This window comes from Hylaeus anthracinus, unplaced genomic scaffold (genome assembly GCF_026225885.1).
Source record: "Hylaeus anthracinus isolate JK02 unplaced genomic scaffold, UHH_iyHylAnth1.0_haploid 11997, whole genome shotgun sequence".
NCBI classification, from domain to species: domain Eukaryota; kingdom Metazoa; phylum Arthropoda; class Insecta; order Hymenoptera; family Colletidae; genus Hylaeus; species Hylaeus anthracinus.
Window position 1 is genome coordinate 7,650,181 of NW_026534344.1, and position 9,229 is coordinate 7,659,409.

Sequence of the window (9,229 nt, forward strand, 5' to 3'; positions counted from 1 at the left end):
ATAAAATATTCGACGTTACATGGACAATACCTAAACATAAGTTTCGAGTGAAATATTAAGGTGACATGAATACCTGCTGCTTCTGTAGATTTTACTTTATTATTAGCCCAAGACAAAAATTAACTTTCTTCTGAGTTCAAATTTGGTTTTTATTGTGATGTGGATTAAAACTAAAATTTTCGATTGAGAAATAGAATACTTTCGGCAATAATGCATTTGATAGTATAATATTTATATTTCAATCAATGATTGCGTATATGCCACGAGCCTAACAGGTATTCCTTTCGGTATACATACAGAAGGTGTACATATTTTATGTACTTGACCTGGATACTCTTGCGTCACAGGTATTTTCGATCGTCCCAAAGTATTACTATTCCGATTTCCTTCCTAAGACCAAATTTTTCCTTTTTTCTGAACCAAACTCTCTTAGAAATATCTATGACTACTTTCAACGATAAGACTTACTTTCAACTGGAGCAGAAAAAATTTATTAACGTTTCGAAAATGTTTGACATTTGATTAGATTTATATTATCCAGACGACTGAGTTAATTGATTGAGTTAACTAACTTTGAATTAATTGCAAATAAATAAACATGAATTCCGACGTTTCTGTTAAAAATTATTTTTTAGTTTCACATGTGAGAACTAAAAATGGCGTTGCATGTAATCTTAGAATGAAATATTAATAAGTGGCACGGTTTAGAATAAGTATTCATCGAAGCCACTAATCGTAAGAAATTTTTTTATATTTTTATATCTATTGATTCGAATAAATGAAAATTAATTTCTGAGTGAATATGAGTTTTCTATGAAATTTTGTGTTTTTTTTTATCTCCATGGTTTCGTGCTTAGTATTAAGCTCGTCGATTGTATAATCCATGTAGAGGGAGATCGAAGGAACTCTGATTCCTTTTATCTCCCTCGCGAGTCTACTCGCAGCAACCTCTTCGTGGTGAGACTTGGTAATCGGTATTATTCGCGGTTAACGATCCTTCGAGTAATAGCGAGCTAATGGCTGCGAACTCCTAATAAGATCTTTAGATATAAAAAGTGACGTATTTCAAGTTGGATGAAGAGTAATTAAATTAGTTACTTTATATTTGTAAAATATAGTGATTCATTCTTAATGATTATTGACATTTTTACTAACATCTCTGAAACCGTGAGAAATCTGGAACAATGTTTAGATACAAACTCTAACAATTCATCGGTGTTTCAGAACGCTAAAATTCTATCTAATAACTATCTAATTTTGTATTTAAAATTTGTTCAACTCGCTGTGGTATATTTACCAATACCGATAACGAGTTTTCTAAATATTGATTTCGAAGGCTCCCTTGATCGAGGCCCATAAGCAAATTCCTTTTTCGCTTATAACCTTTTTTACCGCGAACCTTTAATATGATGATAAACAATGCTTTGAGGGTCTCCTTTTAAGCTGGAAGCGGCTGACCCACGATACTAATAATACGTGGACATAAATCACAGAAGACTGAGTAATCCTGTTAGTGCAGTGGTTGGAGCCCAACGAGGTGCGTTCTTAACAACTTATCGAAGCATACGAGGGATAAGCTCGGCTCAGTGATCACTGTGTGTAATCAGGTATGGCGTTACACGATGCTTACACGGATCCGAAAGCCGGTCTCTACTATTTTGCGCGCTAGCAGAGCTGTGAAAATGTCTTTTTACGAAGCAACCGAGCATATCCGCATATCCGCCATCGTAGCTCAACCATACGCTGTCACAGCCTCATGGTCCGAGTGAGACATTGCACGGGTGAGGTGTTCCACGTACGAGACTCAAAGGATAGTTAACAACCATATGCATCCCGCTATCCTACCGTCTCTGCACGCTGCATGCCCTCGTACCCTTTGTCCTCTTTTTCTCGCTTTGTGTTTTACCGTATTTTTTTTCTCTCGAAACCCTCCTTGTTTAGTTGTTTTACACTTTGATAGATGTCGCGCTGGCGCTTATTTGCACGGGGCAACAAAACGAGTCGGTGATAGCGTGGAACGTCGCATTCTGGGCGATAAGTTACATGTAGGTCACGGGGCAAAAGGATATTTTTGTCATTTTTAGGAGGCTTTTACCTGCTGTTAATAATTAAGGCTATATAGTTCCTTTGTAAATGTTTCCTTTTACTGTGAAATAATAGATGGAAGCTAGAAAATAGTGTAGAATAAATTTTGTTTAGATAGTTGCGATAATAATAAAAACGAGATGACTGAAGTGTCGATGCGACGCAGAGTATTATGGAAATTTGATTTTCGTCAGATTATATTAATATTTTTATTCTCAAGTTAAAATATGCTCGAAAACGTTTATAAATTGAACTCTTTTATTGGCGATGAACCACTGCAGGTGTTGTCAAATTTTTCATACTGCATTTCATTTGTTCATTTTGCATAATGTTTTGAACTTTAGTGCTTCTGTAACAGTACTTCAAGGCACTCACATTGAAGATCACAAGAAGATACAGGATAGATGGTACTTATTGAGGAAACTGGATTACAATTCTCATAGGTCAAAAAATGAAGAAGATAATGAAGATTTTTGGTCTAGATTGTCATTTCTTTCATCATTTATAAATTGCGGCTTAATTTGTTTTCCAGTAGTAGCTAAACACCCTGTATAGTGATGCAATAACCCTCAGTTTCCGTCGGCTCTCGCACGTCAAGCTAAGATAAGAGAACTCTGGTTGATTTACGCGAGCCTGCTCTTCTCCCGTAAAAGATTAATCTTTGAAAACGTATGAAGCCATGAAAAAAGGGGACAAACAACAACGATGCGACAGTAATTCAGTTCTGTTTGATTCAGGAGAGGCAGTTAAACGGAGAGATATGTGTACCTTTATAAACTTCAACGTAAATTCTACATTACTTTCCACTCGTGCTTCTTCTGTTTTGCACCTGTACAGAAATTACTGTAACATTTTCAAACGCTTCGTGTATATTTTATATTAATTTTATAATGTTTCGATAAACGCTATAAATTTATGTTATGTTTTATTTATACGTTACCTATGAACAATAATTTCAAAAGTTTCAAATTAAAAAAGAGTCGTCATCGTGAACCATGGTTGTTCAGAACACGCTTCTAAATTTTACTTAGTATCTACCTTTCAAATAAACCATTTATTAAATGGATTACGATTCAAAGTTTTGTTTAAATGAGTTTCATCTACATTGACTAAATGTTTACTATTTAAAATAAATAAATTCGTGTTACGATTCTATCAACAACGTAATTTCTGTTTCTAAAAATACCAAACTTGACAATGTACCTACGCGTTATAAATTTGAACCGCTAACGGTTAAAATAATTACCAACAGTATGGACAAAAGTTCAAAGCGGAAGGGAAGGGACCGCGAGGGGAAGGTTATTTTAAAAGGCAAAGGGACAACCGAGGTTGCGGTATAGTCTTGTTATCTTCCAAAGTTCGCTTCGCAGAAAATAGTGTAAAACCACGTATATTAGCGACCGATCCTGAAATAGGGTGTAAACTGAAGACACCTCGACGGGGCTGCACGACGTATAACTAAGGGAACGTAGATAAGCTCGACTAAGCACTAATCGAGAGTACCGCGTGTCTCTTTCATCACAGGCGTAAGTAATTCGTTTAGGAATTTACTGAGCGGAGCGAATAAGAGTTAGGATGTGTCCTCGCATGAATTAGCAAATGGTTCTGATGAGAAGACCCGTGTTAAAATAACCATTAGAGCATCATACTGCCATAATCGATGCATGTCGCAACCCCGATGCCTCGTTTACCCTAGAAAAGTTTAACGTCGTTTATAGAACGCTGCAGCTTTTATGGCTTTTTATTTGGTCGACTTGATTCATTCAAACATTAACTAATTTTCGTTAGAACCATTTGTAACACTTTAAACAGAACCCACTGTGTATAGGCTAGTATAAGATCCAAGAATAATAAATACCGTTATCACTGTTAAATCCTTGAGGAATCAAATGTTCGCCCGTTATCTTTGTTTTTCAATTTTACGGCCATCGTTTCTACCTGAAATATCCTCGTCAGAGAGATAAGAGGTTCGATGACCTTCTTTTTAGAAGTACAGGTTACAGTGGGGTGGGTAAGGCATTCCTTTCTCCCTAACTTCGATAGGTCGATTAATTAATGAATTATGATTCATCGTTTAAGGACTTGTTTCGCGGAAGTGGAAGAAACATAACAATCTGGAGAACTCGTGAGTAAATACTGAGGTGTACATTCTTCATTCGTTCACGTGTTCCTAAACATCGTTCTCGAAATACTTCACTGACTATTAGTGATTTTATCTAATATTAATAACTTTTCATTATGAATTTAATCGATATTAAAGTATGTTTATTTAATTAATGTTGTATGTTTACAATCGTCAGTAATTCATCGATAAGTGAGTAATTCAATCACTTTTTACTCTAATTTGCGTGACAATTCAAATTGGAATCATGTTACCTCAATTTCGTCGCGATTGGATGCTTTTTGGTAGCATTTTGTACAATGTAATTGACCGTTTGACCGATCTATATGCTTTATAAAGTCGATGCAATTGCGTTTGCACTCAATTAGGATGCAAACTCGAATTCCCGTAGTAATTGCGCAATTGCATGTTAACATTATCGAAGCATAAACTAGTAACGAACTTTGATTTTCCAACGAGCTTCCTAATATTTCTCAAAATCTCTATATATTTCAGGATACGGTAAGACAATCACGCTTTCTACTCTAATAAAGGAAACTTGTGCAATATTTTCTATTGTATTTACAAATAATATTTTGTCGTTAAAATTGACAAGTATTCATATGAATTAGAAATGTTTAACATTTGAGATAACGACCTCGCGTTTCGGTATACATTTAATTAAAGATAAATGTTTGACATGCGTGACAGGGAATAGAAACAGAAAATATTTCAAAAGTAAGAATAGTGTTCAATTTTATTCCCATAATCAAGAACTCGGGTAACATCGATACAAGCACGCATAACACCACAATTATATCGAACAAAATATTCTTCGGGTACTAACACACCAGCATTTATAATGAAATAACGCATTTAGTAAATATTCATGCCTAACAAAAGTAATTCAATTTAGAGTACGTTTCGTTCGCGCAGTGTCCACGTAACAATCCACGATGACACCACTTTCGATTCTTTACACCTTGTTTGAAAGTAGATTCACGGTTTAATTTATAATAAAACTAATTGATGACGAACATACTGCGAAAATGGAATTTAATTGAAACATTTTTAAATAAATTCATCTGTTTCAACGCTGACAATGAAAACGATTTTAAATATATTAATGAACATGAAGTGTTTTTTATATTGATATGACTGGTCAAATTGCATCTAAACAATTGAATAACAAATCATATTTATGACATAACTTCGTTTTTAGTTTGTTTGAAAAGTGTAGATTCCATTTAATTAATAAAAGAAATTAATACAAAAATCTACAAAACTTAAGCATACATCTAATAAATCCTGAGGAATCGTGTACAAATAAGACCACAACGCAACGACGTAACGTTTGCTTGTTTATTCATCATGATTTCGATGGATCGGTATAAATTACTGCATGTTTTTTTCTGGTGGAACAAAACGAAAGAGTACGTGCATCTCTCGCAGTACGCAATACGATTTTATCTACAAATCTCAAATATTAATATGACATTACATATCATTACATTGTACGGTTGAATTTCTTTTTACAGGTAATGTTCCGTTATAACCATATGAGTTACTATTTACAAATTCTGTCGCTATCTAGTCTCACAACATACATTGTAAGTTTCAACATTGTTATTACATAATCGAAAGATGCCTTGACAGATGAACGTGACAATAACAATTGAAATACCTTCTAAGAACTGAACACTTCTCACCGTATAAATTATTTTCACAAAGCAACAGAAAATTTACTAGTTACCTAATATCATTGCAGTTCCCTTGAGCTCTTCAAATTTTTATTACGTTTATTTCAATATGTTTTTTAGCAAGAATATTCAAGCAATTGGTTGTTTTCATCAACTGATACAACTAATTAGGCTTCTTCAATTCTTCGTCACTCGTTTTTATAATACTCTGCTTTGGTTTATGTTGTCCAGTGAATAAAAGCTTTACGTGAGATTAAAATGAAGAAAACAGTACATATCCCTCTTTACGCTCTCGCTGTCGCGCATTTCAATGCTTACACGCTAACTTCGCATGATTATGAATGAACACTTGCCGTTGTAAACAAATTTCACCGTCTGGTCGAATTTATACAATGTACACACGCCAGCACCAACTATTACAATCAGCACCAATAATTAGTAATACATTTATCGAAACCGCAAGTCAAGATTCGTGGCGCACACTTTCTCAAGCACAAAGTTCTTTCTGTTTCGTTCAGATTTTCGAATTTCACAGTATGCACTGTGCTTTTATCACATGCAGAGTGTCTTGATCTATGGATGGAACCTACTCTGTTTCGGGGAAGTAAATCAATTTCAATGATCACTGCAATCATTGCAATCGTCACAACTGCATGATTATGATCTGATAATAGTCTGATAATTGTCTATTAATCGACGTGATTGTGACGACTGTGTCAATTATAACGATCGTTTAAATCGTCTCAATTATCCTAGTTGTTACAATCGCCATAGTCATCAAAAATACTGTTAAACGTACAATTATCAAGTAAAAAGTTTTAATTAACAATAAGCACCAATATGCGTATAGAAAATACCACATATGCAACAAGAGATCAATGTAACCCCATCTTTTGAAACCCAATTTTGACCCTGAATTTAAGAATTGTAATTATCCTAATCAGCTTAATCTCTATTGACTAGCTGTCGAATGGTGGTCCCAATTATGTTCTTAAATTTGGAAACTTCTCCATACAGATAGAAGCTATAAGATATACTCTCGAAATAGAGTGAGTTTCATCTTGTAAGACGTATGTTTGAATAATCAATAGTTTGGAAGCCAATTGCGCGGAAAGATTGTAATGTGACACCCTGTATAATAGGAGATCTCTTACAAAAAACACTCCGCAATCCTAAGAACTCTGATTGTTCGCAAAACAACTTATTTATCGTCCTTCATTACCGCCATACATTGCGTATCTTATTCTATTATACCTTTTTTTTTTCAAGATTATTAGAACCTTAATAGCCAACTATCAGACTTTAGTTAACCAACTGTATAATAAATTAAGATATAATTATCATTAACTTAATACCACAGGCAAAGGAACAGTAACAGAAGATCGTTACGATAAATAATTGCGATAATAAATATTAATGACCAAACACTTAATTTAGTAGACTAGTTGATCGCTACTGCTTTTAACTTTTCTGGAAATCAGAATTTTTCGAACCAGACTTTCTCGTTCAACGTAGTGCACTGTTAAACTATCTGTACCTTGAAAATATTATCAACAACATACAACAATATACACAACAAATATATGTAAATAGTTTGGAGTTATTACATCGAATCAAACTTTCCTAAAAAAAAATGTTTCATGACAAAAAAAGTCTTAAAAGTTATACTTAAGAAATTGTTCACCTCCACATCCTTCGTGTATCACTCACATATATATTTTCTTCTTATCGTTTTAAATAAAATATTCCTTAATTTCGAATAGCCGAATATTTAAATTAGACTTAATAAACTTTTCTTTAAATTAAGTGCTTATAGTCTTCAAAGCGATTGAAACGTGTGAAAAATCGCTTTGATTGCCGTACTTGATACCATTGGTGTCCCGTTTCGAGTTCAATCGCTCAATTTCTAAGAAATAATCAATCAGTCAATTAATTACCTAAATATGAATCTAGCTTGCTTGTGCGCACTCTGAAAGATCGACATTACATAGGAACCGATTGAAAGCAGTGGCAGTATCCACCATGAAGTAACTTGATCGTGGATCATTTCACGCCAAATAGATCACTTTTGATATCGATACGTAGAGACGAAACGTTATCAATAAATTGTTTACTATGGCACACGATGCAAAGGACTTTGATCAAACTAGCAAAGCCTTTTCCAAAAGTGGCTTTTGTGTTTCGTTTTTTAATAACAAAACACATATGTCGATGTATAGTTATTACTAGTAAATTTATATTTCATTTTTCATTTATTTATTTACTCGATTTAACATTTTTATTATACGATTATAGAGAAAGTAAATGTGCAAAAGTTCTTACGTTCGAACGATTTCATGAAATATTTTTAACATCGAGTACAAAAGTGATCGTTTTGGCGTAGATTGATTTTTATACATTTATGCGTGCATTTCACGTGTGCAAGATTTTTATCAGAGAGGGGCAAAATTCTTATCTAGATTAAAGTGTCAACGAATAAAAAATACGTGAATAAAAATTTGAACTCGAATTATAGAATGAAATATTTCATAACGAACAACTGAAAATTTAACTATTCAATGGAACAAACGTCACGAATAAATCACTGTTCGTTGGTTTTATCCGTTATCCATTGTTCGAATAAAATTTTGCCTATCTCCAATTTTTGTACTACTTCTGTAAAAATGTACTTTTAAGCTACACGCGTTGAGCTATGTTACTCTTAGCGCCGAATTTTTTGCATTAGCAATAACTTTTCTCTATTGCAATTTCATAATTACTTGAGATAACAAATATACAAATAATATCTTAAATAATTCGTTAAATTTGAAAAATCACTGTATTGAAACAGGTATTTCTGGTATTCGTGTCAATTAAAATTTGTCTCGGTGCGATTCATATAAAATAAAACATAGATGCTTTTATTTAGTGTAAACATTCGTTGGAAAAAAACGAAGAAAATTTCGGAAAAAACTTTTGTTTCACCGCGATATTAACTGAGACTTAGACTTGGAAGCTTCAGTTAATACAAAATATATTATATTAACGTAATCGAAAGTAAGTTGTACTTTCGAAGGAATAAATTGAACAAGCACTCTCCATGTATATAGAGTTCAGAATGATTCGAAGTCGTCCTTCGACAAAACTGCATTTCACTAGATCTCGTAAAAATCTCACATACGTGACGACATATTTCACGAACAACAATTGTATATTTACAATCCGTTATACATACACCGATGCATAAATAATTTACTTAAGAGAAATATCATTTACTTAAAAGAAATATCATTTATACAAAAATGACCGTTTCTCGCGATTGTGGTCGTAGTACGACTGAACAATCAATTTCACAATTTTTGTT